Source organism: Callithrix jacchus, chromosome 7 (genome assembly GCF_049354715.1).
Source record: "Callithrix jacchus isolate 240 chromosome 7, calJac240_pri, whole genome shotgun sequence".
NCBI lineage: Eukaryota > Metazoa > Chordata > Mammalia > Primates > Cebidae > Callithrix > Callithrix jacchus.
The window spans coordinates 130,519,349-130,533,781 of NC_133508.1; the positions used below are offsets into that span (position 1 = coordinate 130,519,349).

Below are 14,433 nucleotides of genomic sequence, written 5' to 3' on the forward strand. Positions count from 1 at the left end.
ACACAATATTTGTCCTTCTGTAATTGGCTTATTCACTTAAATGTTTAATCTCTTAAGCCACTGGAATTTGGGATGTGTTTGCGATAACAGCTAGAATTACATACTTGTGTGCCTGGAACAGACTAGATCCTCAAATAAATGTTTGCTGAGTAAGTGAACATTCAAAAATTGTTAATTTAAAACATATTTTTAAGACACTATGTTGGATTTAATTTGTAAATTTATATTGTTTTATAATATAAAATTTGTAAGATATTGAATTTTATGTATAATATACATTTAGGTAACATTATAATTACAATAATTTAAATCAGCAGGAGTCCATGACTTTTTTTCCCCTATAGATAATTTATTTTTGAGAAACATGCTATATTGGGTTGTTTGAAAAAGCTTATGTTCTAACAAAATTGAATCAAATACTTGCTTTAATTTTCCATTGCCTAAAACCAAATTTGACTAGAGTTATTGAGGATTGATTATAAGAGAATGACATAGGAGCTTGAATAATTACATTCCCAGCCAAGCAAAAGGTTTTCATTTTACATCAAAGGAAATATGACAGTTAAAACAAACAAACAAACAAAACTCTCTTTGGTCCTGTGATTGAATAGGGATGTTACTGATACCTAAGTACTGACATTTTATCATCTTGATTACTAGTCTATCTGACAGGAGAATAAAGGCTTTCAAGGAAAGAACCAGATACTTTCTAAGGTACCTCCTTTAATTCTAAAACTTGATCTCTTTCATAACTAGTTCTTTTTTATCTAATTTTCAAATTTCTATGAAAAGATGGTAAATTGCCTTTGTAGTTCTTAAAAGCAAACACTAGACTACTTTTCTATGACAAACCACAAAATTTATTCATTAACTTTTTTCCAGTCAAAACATAGAGTGGATCAAAATGTGTTCTTTGAGCAATTGTAATATCCCTGTGAACCCTAGACTGATAGCATGCAGGGGATCTCAGACTCAATTTGGCACCCCTTCCTTGCTTCCTTCACATTCTAATGTTAGGATAGTTATGAGGATGATCACTTCTGACCTCATATAATTATTCCTGTACTATCAGGCAGAATTGGATTTCTCTTTCTGGGAAATACTAAATACTAATTTCTTGTAGAACATTAGGCTTTTTCTCTGAGAGCATTTTAGAAAATACTGATGCTGGCTGCTGCAAGGAGCAGGCGCGGGGTGGGCGCGGGGTGAGCAGGGTGCCACTGGCTGCTGGGGTCTGCAGGTCACTGAGCCCCCGGGAGAGGGGACTCCTGAGGCTGCACCTGCCTGTGTTTACCTGGCAGCCAGCGCATCCGCCCCCGCAAACTCCCGGGAGAGCTCAGGAAAGGTCGTTGGTCCCCGCGAGGGAAACAGAGCCCTTGACCATGGTTGCAACTGGCAGTTTGAACAGTAAGAACCCGGCCAGCATTTCAGAATTGCTGGACCACAGCTATCACCCAGAGAGCCTGCTAAGTGATTTTGACTACTGGGATTATGTTGTTCCTGAACCAAACCTCAACGAGGTAATATTTGAGGAATCAACTTGCCAGAATTTGGTGAAAATACTGGAGAACTGTCTGTCCCAATCAAAGCAAACCAAACTTGGTTGCTCAAAGGTCCTTGTCCCAGAGAAACTGACCCAGAGAATTGCTCAAGATGTCCTACGGCTTTCCTCCACGGAGCCCTGTGGCTTGCGAGGTTGTGTTATGCGTGTGAAGTTGGAAATTGAAAATGTATGTAAAAAGCTGGATAGGATTGTGTGTGATTGTAGCATGGTGCCTACTTTTGAGCTTACACTTGTGTTTAAGCAGGAGAACTGCTCGTGGACTAGATTCAGGGACTTCTTTAGTAGAGGTTGCTTCTCTGGTTTCAGGAGAACTCTGATTCTCAGCTCAGGATTTCGACTTGTTAAGAAAAAACTTTACTCACTGATTGAAACAACAGTCATTGAAGGGTCCTAAAAAGGGAACATTTATAAAGGTTTTTTCATGATTGGGTAGCGAAACTACTCAGCTAGTCAGCTAAAGTCATTTATAGTTTGCCCCACCTACCCTCAGTAAGAAACCCCAAATGTAGTCCATTTTCTTTTTGTGTTTCACATTCATAGCAACTGCAGCTAACAGGCTGATTTTCTGGCCTTTGGAGAAATGATCCAAAATAGTATAGTGTACGTTTTCTGCATATATCAGATTTTTGTAGAGAATTGAATGAGATGGAATAGGTAAGCAAAAGTAGAAGTCCATTTGAGTTGTACATTTGATTCCACAATTTTGTTTCAGGTAGGCTTGCTAATAGACTATATAAACCAGATTTGCCTAGTTCGATTTTCATATGGCTTTTTTTTCTGTAAGTTTTCAGAGTGATTCTTTAAATCACAGAATCTTACTAAGTGATACTTAGCCTATCAAAACTTCCAGAAGCCTACACCACCAGTTCCTGATTCAAATTTGAATGGTTCTTAGACAGGAGGGTAGGATTAAGTAGGTGAGTTTAATTAAAGCTTAACCCTAGGTAAGAGTGAATGAGAAATATTACGGCTATAATGGAACTGCTTCACTGTTTCTTGGTGACTTCCTCACGCTAATGTTTTAAAAAGGCAACAAAAGCTTGTGCTGCCATTTCAGTAACCACAGTGTTGTTTTGGATGCTTTCATAAGTTCAGTTTCCCTTGTTCTTAAGTGTTAAATATTGTTTTTAAACTAGAAAAATGCAAAATATTGAACTGAAAAAAAAAAGAAAGAAAATACTGATGCTTTCCAAAACAGTTGAGAGAATCTTTTCTCACCTGAAATTCCAAATTTGGAAAATCTTAATAATTTGTTGATTTACTTTGCTTATATAACCTGTATGTATGTGTGTGTAGAAATAGTTGGGAGGTGTTTGTTTTTATCCAATTAGCCTGCATCATCTCCTTAGAGGTGCACTCTGTCATGTTTTCTGTCATTATACTTTTTGCTTTTTTAACACCAATTTTCTAACTGTTCTTTGGTATGCACTCACATATCTGGTGATGTTGTAATTAAATATGACCTTTGTTTTCAAATAAAAAAATCCCCTTTGTTTTCTGAAAAAAGTAATTTGGATCTAAATAATTTTCAATAAACCAAAGAGGAATGCTTTAAAAAAAAAAAAACAAAGCAAACGCACATTCAACCAGAGCCTACACTATGTATTTTCTAAGTAAATTGGCACAAAACCAGAATACTGTAGTATTTTATTTAGCTAGATACCTGGAAAGCATTTTTTAAATTAGCATTATTTTTTCCTTTTATACCAGAGGTAAAGAACTTCCAAGTACATTTTCTTTTACCTGTTACATATATTTTCATAAAACATGCAAATTGATCAAGTAAGATACAAAAATAAAATTGCTTATATAACAATGATAAGACAAAGATGATGTTTCCCATAATGTCCATAAGCTCATATGGAGATTTAAGTTAAGGCTACATACTGTTAGAATTCTGAAATGAATCAGAGGTATGACTCAACAACAATGGATATTGAGCTAGGAGTTCCCAGTTTTAATCTCAGTTCTGCTTCTGATGGTTTAATTTTGAGCAAGCAAAAACTTCCCTGAACTCACTCTGTTCTGCAGAGTGAGGGAAAAGGGAAATAGTCTTGATCAACGCTGTCTAACAGAACTTTCTGCATGATGGAAATATTCTCTGCTCTGTCCAATATGGTAGTCACTAGCCACATGTGGTGACTGAACACTTGAAATGCAGTAGGTGTGACTAAAGAACTGAATTTTGCATTTTATTTAATTATAATTAAATTAAATAACCACATATGGCTAATGGCTACTATATTGGATAGCAGAGGTCTAGACTCACTCTCATTCACTCATTTAGCAAGCATTCAAGTGCCTACAATCTGCCAACCAAGCATCTGGCCAGGTGGAGAAGGTGTGTCATCACATCTTTGCCTTCAAGGAGTTAACATGAAGAAAACTAAGTACTTGCTAGTACCTGTCTTTAATAAGCATAATAAGCATACGCAAAAAGCTCTGTGTACCCATAGAGAGCGATAACCAGAAGGTATATCATCTCTAAAGTACTCTCCAGCTCTAAAATTGTATAACTATAGACATGTATGTATCTATATATCCAGAGATATATATGTCTATCTATATGTATGATATATAGGTCTAAATATATAAATGACATATACATATATAGATATGTATACATGTATATATAGCTATCTCTATATTTTAATAAATATATAGTCATATATTTATATATTACAATATTAGTAGAGGTATAGCCAATATATTTATAAATATATATCCATGTATATCCACATATATTTATATATTCAAATATATAAGTTTATATATTCAAATATATTTTTTAAATTTACATTTTATATATCTCTATATATTTATATACATATCTATCTATCTATCCCTCTATCTTTAAAATTAGAAATGGAGGTCTCACCTTATTTCCCAGGCTGGTCTTGAACTCTGGGCCTCAAGTGATTCTCTTGCCTCAGCCTCCCAAAGTGCTGGGATTAGATAGTGAACCACTATGACTGGCCAGCTCTAAAATTATATGAATTAAACTCAACAAATATTTCCTGAGCACCTATTTTCTATGTAGCTCTTTATCAGCTCAATTTCTTGGTGCATGATTACCACTCAGAGGGTAGTAGCTAAACTACTATCGGCACTCTTGTTGATTGATTCATTCAATATTTGGTTATTGTTTATGTACCAAGCACCTCACTAGGCACACATGAAAAAAAAAAAACGAATTTGATAGTGATTTCAAAGGTTCATAGTAAAACATTGACATTAACTCTATTTTTCAGGAAATACATTACCAGATTCTGGGTTCACGTTGGCCATATTCAGAATTGATGGTGTTTCAAATGTTATTTAACTATCTAGAGCCAAATCATGAGCATTTCCTAGTATTAGTAATAAAGAATGTGAGAGTAAAAAATGGGGTATGTTTGGCCATTAAAAACTATACACAAGCTTTGTAATAGAATATATTGATTGATTAAAGTAGATACTCTGATATCTTTCTTAGAAAAGATGTTTTTATATTGTTACCTAGATATAAATATGTACTCCTTTTCAATGTACTTTTTTCTTTTTTTGTGGATGTCTGGCTACAGTATCAAGTACAGTATTTTTCTATGTGTTACAGCATGTCTTCTTTTACATAAAACTGATGTGATATTGCCTATTTGTTGGATATGTACATATTTATTTTTTCAACTATTATTTATTTAGTTGACCAACTTGCAAATATTACTGTGCTATTCAATTGGAAAATACAAAAGCAAATTAGAGTAGGATCTTCTTCTCAAGAAATTGATAGGGAAAATAAGAAATAGAAGAAAGTTGAGAAAGAGGCATTTTCAAAATGTCCTTCAGAGCACTTTGGAGGTGGAAGTAGTAACTTCCAGATGAGACATTAAGAGAAGGCTTTGCAGAGGATGTGACACTGAGCTAGACCTTGGACCTTGAAGGAGTGTAGAATCTGCAACAGCAGAGAAGGAAGGAAAGGCCATTTCCCAGGCAGGAAAGCATGAAATTAGAGGGGAGAAAAATGTGAGTTAAAACAAAGGACAAAATAGCTGAGAAAAAGTAGAGGAAAATCAGATTTTAAACATAGACTGTGGCTGGATTCTACTTTTAAATGCTAGACTGGGAAGTCTAGACTCTATTTTGTAGACTGTAAGGCATTTGAGCAAGGGGATAAAAAATCAGAGTTGTGCATTAGGAAAATTAATCTGGCAGAAGTATTTAAGATATATTTTGGAGTAGGGAGAGGCTAAATGCAGGGACCAGTTATTAGGCTAGTTTTTACAGCCGTGCAGATGATAGGTTGATATGAGGCTCTGAATTAGGATACTATCAGGAGATTAGAGAGAAAGGGGCTTACGAGAGGTTATTGTAAACCTAGAATCAAAAAGACCTGGTAACTTATGTCATATAGTGATAGAATAAAGAAAAGAAGAAGTAAAAAATGACTCCAATATTATACCTCTTCATGGCAGAGAGGAGGAGGAGAAACAGATTTATATTGGTGTAGAAAATATACTCTATAAGGAAGAAAAATATTTATATTGCATTCTGGTTGAATATGTATGTATGTATGTATATACATACATATTCAACCAACTTTAACTGATGCTACTGATGAAAATGTGAAGTGCACTGGAGATACCTTCAATTTTTGCACTACAATAGCAATCTGAATATCTAGGTTACTTATAGTCAATGTTGCTTCTTTTATTATTTGAGTATATTTATATTCTCAGACTGAGGAATTAGAGAAATGCCTCTTGTAACCTTAACCTGACCTTGGTTTAGCCATGTGTCCGAGGTATATAGATTTTCTTACTGCATTCAAGATCTTTCACCAAGGAGATTCTTAAAATAGCACAAAATATCTTTAACAACAAGAAATTCCTATCCATGGATGGCCTTGATTTAAGCTTTTAGCTTCCACACTTTTAAACTCTTAAATTGAGTGTCTTTCCAGATTAAATCTGATGTGGTTAATATATTTAAAACAAATAGCCTGCAGACAACTGTCATAAAGTGAAATATAATTTCTCAGTTGGAAAGCATAATCTTTATTCAATCTTTCTAAGAAGGAACACTCAGGTTTCAGTAGAGTTGGTTAAAACAATTTTTTAAGGGTTTAACAATTGTTTTACTGGAGCATTTTCTCCAGTAGGTAGATAGGGAAGATATGTTATTACCAGTGAGTCCATAAAAGACAAAATGTCTCAAGCAGTACTTTATTCCACATCTATGGTTTTTTATTTACAATCTAAAAAGAACTACAGGGCCTGGCGCGGTGGCTCATGCCTGTAATCCCAGCACTTTGGGAGGCCGAGGCGGGTGGATCACGAAATCAAGAGATCGAGACCATCCTGGTTAACATGGTGAAACCCCGTCTCTACTAAAAATGCAAAAAAATTAGCTGGGCATGGTGGCGCGTGCCAGTAATCCCAGCTACTCAGGAGGCTGAGGCAGGAGAATTGGCTGAACCCAGGAGACAGAGGTTGCGGTGAGGCGAGATCGCACCATTGCACTCCAGCCTGGGTAAGAAGAGCGAAACTCCATCTCAAAAACAAACAAATAAATAAATAAAAAGAAAAAATAAAAAGAACTACAGTAGGAATATGCAGTAGGCCTATTTAGTATGGTAATTATAATGCTATATTTAACTTTACTATTTTTTAATTCTCCTTTATATCTTAAGAGCCATCTTTATAAAAGACAATTTTTTTGTTAGGTTGTTTGAGGGACAGGAGAGCCAAATCTTAAGGTATGTTGAGATACTCAGTCTTATTTTCTTTCTTTGGCATGCTTCAAAATACTAAGAAAACATGGGAGGTTGCTATGTGGGAACAGGAAGACTGCTGCATGCTTGGCAAGTCAGTTTGGCAAAAGAAGATTGTAGCAGAATCTCACCCTGATGGTTTTAATCCATCAGGATGCAAGCAAAGCAAGCAAGAAAAGGAGCAGAAAAACCAACACAAAACAAAATGCCAGAACAATAATTGTGGATGATAAGAAGAGGAAAATTTTCCCTGGGTGACATGTAGGAAATGAAGCTGAGATAAATGCAGAAACAACTTACTTAAAACCAAGTTTTATCAAAATTATTCAGCATTTGACTTCAATTTTTGGCTTTAATTTTAGTGCAGAAGTGATTGCTTAATCAAGCACCTTCATCTGTGGAACCCCATTTTCGAGACAAGTATATTGGTCTTGCCCTAATATGATAAGCCTGGGCTATAGCATGAATGACATTGCTGCTTCAAGATAGAAGTTGTTAGTGAGAGAGGGATATAGTGGTTTTTGTTGATTGGAGGGGGCAAGGGCAGGAGGAAAGGGCTCCATCTGTCTTTGCTGATTGTAGTGATGTTAGGTATTGAAGAATTCAGATGTGCTTTAATTTACCCTGTAGGTGTATTCCTGAAAAGTCATATATAAACTGATTTTTTTTTTTTTGCTTGTTAAACAAATCTGAATGGCTATATCATATTTTCAGAATTCTTTTTATTTCATATTGATTTGTAATTGAAAGTGGTTTTTAATACTTTTGTTCTAAGTTTCTGTGCTACTTCTTACCTGTCATGCAATTAAGGCAGGCCTGCTTTGTAAATCCCAATACATATTTATAGGTTACGATTTTTAAAATTCCTTTAATGTAAAAAAAAAAGGGCCATTTCCTCTACTTTCTTAATTTAAATACTGAAAATCTGGAATTCTGTAATAATTATAATATTGGCAAACATTTATTGAGTACCTACTATATATATTATACTAGGCATTGTTCTAGTTTAAGAACTTCATGTATTCATTTATTTAAGCCTCCCACTCAATGAAACAGATGATATTATTCTTCTATTTTACAGATGAAAAAAACTGAGCACAGGGAGATTAGGCATCTCTCCCAAGGTTACCCAATCAATAAATGACAGAATGCTTGCACATCAGGGTTTCCTAAATGTGGCTCATAACAGTGATTGAGTTGAATTTGGAAGGTTTTATGCTCGTTTGTTTAGAATCAGTTAATTAATTTGTTTATTTAACAAATACATTATTGAGTTCCCACTCATTGATAGTGACTCTTCTATGCACTGAAAAAACAGCAATAGACAAGGCAAACAAAATTCCTGCATTCATGAAGCTCCCATTCGGGCAAGTGAGATGTTATGTAACCAAACAAAGAAACAAATGTGTAATAACAAATAGTGATAACTTCAATGAAGAAAAATAAAATAGGGTAAGAGTCATGGCAGGGACAGTGGGAGGAGGCAAGTTGCTATTTTTGATAGTTTGGACAAACCTTTTCAAAGATGTCTGAATCAAGTGCAGGACAAAGCCATAAGTAGATAGTAGAACAGAGTTCCAGGCAGGGGAATAGCAAATACAAAGGCCCTGTGGCAGGAATGAGCTTGATTCTTTCAAGGAACAATAAGAAGATTTGAGAAGAGTGTGCAATGGGAAGTGTGGTAGAAAATGAAGTCAGAGCAGCCAAGAAGCAGGAGGCCATGAAAATTTTTTTTGAATTTTATTGAGTATAGTGGGAAGGTATACAAAGGTTTTGAACAAAGAAGTGGCATTATCTAATTTAAATTTTAAAATGTTCACTCACCCTAGATGTTGTAGGAAGAACTCATTATATGGAGATCTATTATCACTGCATGAGATATGATGGTGGCTTAGATTCATCTGCTCACATGTGGAAGACTATAGGAGGAGGTTTTTGGAGAGAAATAAAACCTCATGTTAAACTTGAGGAATTTTTAGACAGCCAAGTAGAGACTTTGAGGAGGCAGTTGAATATAGAAATCCAGGACTTCACTGGAGCTAATAGCTCTGGAGATAAAAATTTGGAAGTTGTCGATGGATAGATGTATTAAAAGCCTGGGACTGAATGTGATCATCTGGAGGTGAATATAAATAGAAAAGAGAGCCCACTATTCCTATCAAACTGCTAACTTCATTTTTCACAGAAATAGAGAAAAAGAACATGCAAGATAGTTGCATAGGTACACACGTGGCAGTGTGATTTGCTGCCTTCCTCCCCTTCACCTATATCTGGCATTTCTCCCCATGCTATCTCTCCCCAACTCCCCACCCCCCCGCTGTCCCTCCCCTATTCCCCACAACAGACCCCAGTGTGTAGTGCTCCCCTCCCTGTGTCCATGTGTTCTCATTATTCAACACCCACCTATGAGTGAGAACATGCAGTATTTCATTTTTTGTTCTTGTGTCAGTTTGCTGAGAATGATGGTCTCCAGGTTCATCCATGTCCCTACAAAGGACATGAACTCATCATTTTTGATTGCTGCATAATATTCCATGATGTATATGTGCCACATTTTCCCTGTCCAGTCTCTCATCGATGGGCATTTGGGTTGGTTCCAGGTCTTTGCTATTGTAAACAGTGCTGCAATGAACATTTGTATGTATATGTCCTTATAGTAGAACAATTTATAATCCTTTAGATGTATACTCAGTAATGGGATTGCTGGGTCAAATGGAATTTCTATTTCTAGGTCCTTGAGGAATCACCACACTGTCTTCCACAGTGGTTGAACTAATTTACACTCCCACCAGCAGTGTAAAAGTGTTCCTATTTCTCCACATCCTCTCCAGCATCCGTTGTCTCCAGATTTTTTAATGATCGCCATTCTAACTGGCGTGAGATAGTATCTCAATGTAGTTTTGATTTGCATTTCTCTAATGACCAGTGATGATGAGCATTTTTTCATATGTTTGTTGGCCTAAAGTATGTCTTCTTTTGTAAAGTGTCAAACAGACACTTCTTTAAAAAAGATGTGCAAGCAGCTAACAAACGTGAAAAAATGCTCATCACTAATCATCAGAGAAATGCAAATCAAGTCCACAATGAGATAGCATCTCACACCTGTCTAGAATAGGTTTTGTTAAAATGTCAAAAAATAACAGATGTTGGTGGGGCTGTGGAGGAAAGGGAATGCTTATACATTGTTGCTGGGAATGCAAATTCGTTCAGCCTCTGGGGAGAGCAGTTTGGAGATTTCTCAGAGAACTAAGAGGTGAACTATTCAGCCAAGCAATCCCATTATTGAGTTTATACCCAGAGGAACATAAATCATTCTGCCAAAAAGACACATGTACCTTTATGTTAATCACAGCACTATACACAATATCAAAGACATGGACCCAACCCAGGTGCTTATCAACAGTGAATTGGATAAAGAAAATGTGGTATTAATACTTATATACCGAGGAATACTATGCAGCCATAAAAACAATGAAACCACATCCTTTGCAGCAACATGGATGCAGATAAAGTAATACCGAAGCAGAAATTAAATAACATGTTCTCACTTATAAGTGGGAGCTAAACATGGGGTACACATGGACATAAAAAGGAGAACAATAGACACTTGGAAATACAAGACTGAAAGGGGAGTGGGGCAAGGGTTGAAAAATACCTATTGGGTCCTATGCTCACTTCCTGGGTGATGGGTTCAATAGTACTCCAAACCCCAGCATCATGCAATATGCCCTTCTAACAAACATGCACGTGTACCCTGGAATCTAAAATAAACAGTTGAAAAAAAAAGAAAGAAAAGAGAGCCCAGGATGCAATGAAATATTTTTAATATTCTGTGAATATTCTCAAAGCTTCCTCTTCCCATCACAAATAATAGACATTGATGATCATTGTCTAGATTCATTAATTCATTAGGGTTTAAAATAGTGGTAATCTAATTCTGTCATCCTTTCTTCAATTTACTTGCTGGAAAGAGAAAATTGTATAAAGAGAAAATTCAATAACTTAACCTCATAAAAGTTTGTTTTTGCTCAAGCAGTAGTCCAACGAGGCTGCTGCTGATGTCTTTACTATACCAGACTTCTCTAGGCACTAACTCAGCTCACTTTCCTCTTGTGTTTCTCTGCTCTGCTGGGTCTTTGGAATCTTCTCTATTAAGTTGGTGAATGGAAGAAAAGAATGGGGGATCAGATGTGGCAAGATTTTATAGGCCAGGCCCGGAAGTGTTCTTTTTCTATCTACATTCCATTGACTAGAACAGTCATATGGCAGTACCTAAGTGCAAGGGAGGCTGGGATATGTAGTTCGATTGGATGTCCAGGAGGAAAACACAAATAATTTGGTAAATCGTTAAACAGTCTCTGGCCATATGGCCATAAGCTTGATAATATGCAATCATACATTTATAATTTGTGGTAAATGCTATAAAGTAAAATAATATATACAAATGAGAAAAATGGGCTGGGAGTGGAAAGCTATAATACTTCAGGAAAGTCCTTTGCAATGAGATAATATTTAATGTGAGACCTAACAAATGATGACAAGAGTGGTGGGAGAAAGAATGTTCTAGGGATGTATAAAGGTCCTGAGATAGAAAAGAGCTTAGAGAATCCAAGTACCTGCAAGGAGATCCATGTAGCTGAACCCAGAAAAGAGAGTTGTGAGACAAAGCTAGACCGGTTTGTCTCTATCATAGTCCATATCATGTGCTCCACAGTAAGTGGTAGTAGAGAAAAGTGGAAGTGGTAAAAAGTTAATATTTAATCCCAATAGCAGAGGAAGGACATTGTATGATTAGTGTTTTTTAGTATTTAATGTTAACAGCAATGGAAAGGCATAATGTACCGTGCTTCTAACAGAATGTTAAAATGGGACTCTTCCTGACTCATTGCAGCTGAGGGCCTAATTACCCCCACATTCCAAATGAAGTGAGTCAGATCATTCATGGCAGAATTACAAAAGAGGTGCTGAAATCACTTCTGTAGATCTTCACTCCTCTGCCTATCTTAAGGCTATATAGAAACTGAAATGGAAAAGGCTAAGGAGAGCATTGAAAGAGTCTCCAGTGCATTATGTCTTCCCTACAACCCCATGAGAGATTGGTAGGACAGGTATTTGTACCTTACCTCAGGTGTGTTAGTGAGGGATACTCCAAGGAGACCACATGGAAGGGTTGACTTATATCCTCTGGAGTCCATGGGTCACAGAAATACCTGGTAAATAGCTTACTGTCATCAAAGTAAGGTACTGCATTTGGAAAATAAGTGGCATTGGCAGATTGCATTGGCAGCTCCAAGGTATGAAATTGTTGGTAGGAATATATATGTAGGGTCATTTAAAAAGGGATTATGCTTAAGAGGCCTTCTGCCCACACCAGACAACCTTAGCAGAAAGAGTCTGGAGATGTGTCTTCAGTTTCAGAAACTGAAGGTGGGGCTGGAGTGGGTGTGTAAGCATCCCACTAAGGTTGAGGCTTTACCTATTTCAATGAGCTCCAATCAGAGGAACTTACAGAGAACTAGCCTGCATTAAAAAAAAAAAAAAAACCCGAGAGCAAGAGTCAGCTTTAAACACCTGCCATGGCCAGAGTCTGTCAATGCTAGATTACAGCTATGTCTGTCACACAAGATCTTTTCTGTTCCTTATCTCTCTTTCCTGGCCCCTCCACCACTGGCTGGTTGAAGGGGCTGAGGCAATGAAGAGGAGGAGGCCAGGAGAGAGGAGCCAACCCCACCCCAAAGGCCGCAAGCCCAAGCAGGTTTGGGTGGGTGTCGGGGAGGAAGCATTAACCATAATGAAGTTCAGAGTTTCAAACCAACACACTGAACTGGGCATTGTTATTATTGAAATGAAACTATTTTGTGACTAGAAGAGAGAATTCGTATTAACTGAGAGTGCCAAAAAAATGTCAAGGGACTTGCCCCAGGCACCAGGAAAGAACCAGTCCTGCAGAGCTTGTTTGGTCAGGCTGTTTGGAAGAAGAGTATAAAGTTGTTTTCTGTTCTCACTTTAAGGTTTCTGGTTCTGTATAAAAATGACTTGTTGGCCGGGCGCGGTGGCTCAAGCTTGTAATCCCAGCACTTTGGGAGGCCGAGACGGGTGGATCACGAGGTCGAGAGATGGAGACCATCCTGGTCAACATGTTGAAACACCGTCTCTACTAAAAATACAAAAAATTAGGTGGACATGGTGGCGGGTGCCTGTAATCCCAGCTACTAGGGAGGCTGAGGCAGGAGAATTGCCTGAACCCAGGAGGGGGAGGTTGCGGTGAGCCGAGATGGCGCCATTGCACTCCAGCCTGGGTAACAAGAGCGAAACTCCATCTCAAAAAAACAAACAAACAAACACACGAACAAAAACTCGTTTCAGCCAGATGAAATAAAGGCGTCACTTCTATTTTGAGTCTTTTCTTCTGCATACCGGCAAAGGAGAGTCTTGTAACTTTGTGGCTAATAGATTCTCTGTTTTGCAGATGCCTAATGGTAGCTGTGCCTAGCAGAGATCGCGCCATTGCACTCCAGCCTTGGTAACAAGAGCGAAACTCCATCTCAAAAAACAACAACAACAACAACAACTCGTTTTAGCTGGATGAAATAAAGGCATTTTTTGTTGTTGTTGTTGTTGTTGTTTTTTGAGACCGAGTTTCGCTCTTGTTACCCAGGCTGGAGTGCAATGGCGCGATCTCAGCCTGGCGCAGCTACCGTTAGGCATCTGCAAAACAATCAGAGAATCTATTAGCAATAAAGTTGCAAGACTCTCCTTGGCCCACATGCGGAAGAAAAGACTCAAAATAAAAGTGAGCCTTTCGGAGGTTGCAGTGAGCCGAGATCGCGCCGTTGCACTCCAGCCTGGGTAACAAGAGTGAAACTCCGTCTCAAAAAAAAAAAAAAAAAGTGACTTGTTTTAGTGAAACCCTGTCTCTACTGAAAATACAAAAAAATTAACTGGGCGTGGTGGCACACGCCTGTAGTCCCAGCTACTCGGGAGGCTGAGGCAGGAGAATTGCTTGAACGTAGGAGGTGGAGGTTGCAGTGAGCCGAGGTCACGCCACTGCATTCCAGCCTGGCACCTGGTGACGGAGTGAAACTCTGTCTCAAAAAAAAAAAGTTTCTTGTTTTAAACA

General features: G+C 37.4%; 1 protein-coding gene and 1 pseudogene across 7 annotated transcripts in view; both read left to right on the forward strand.

Annotated features, from left to right (window-relative positions):
- LOC128928221 (uncharacterized) overlaps positions 1 to 14,433 on the forward strand; it is a 149,501-nt gene that overhangs the window by 5,729 nt on the left and 129,339 nt on the right. The gene's annotated exons all lie outside the window — the stretch shown is intronic.
- Positions 1,170 to 4,071, forward strand: LOC118143031 (DNA damage-inducible transcript 4-like protein pseudogene; annotated as a pseudogene).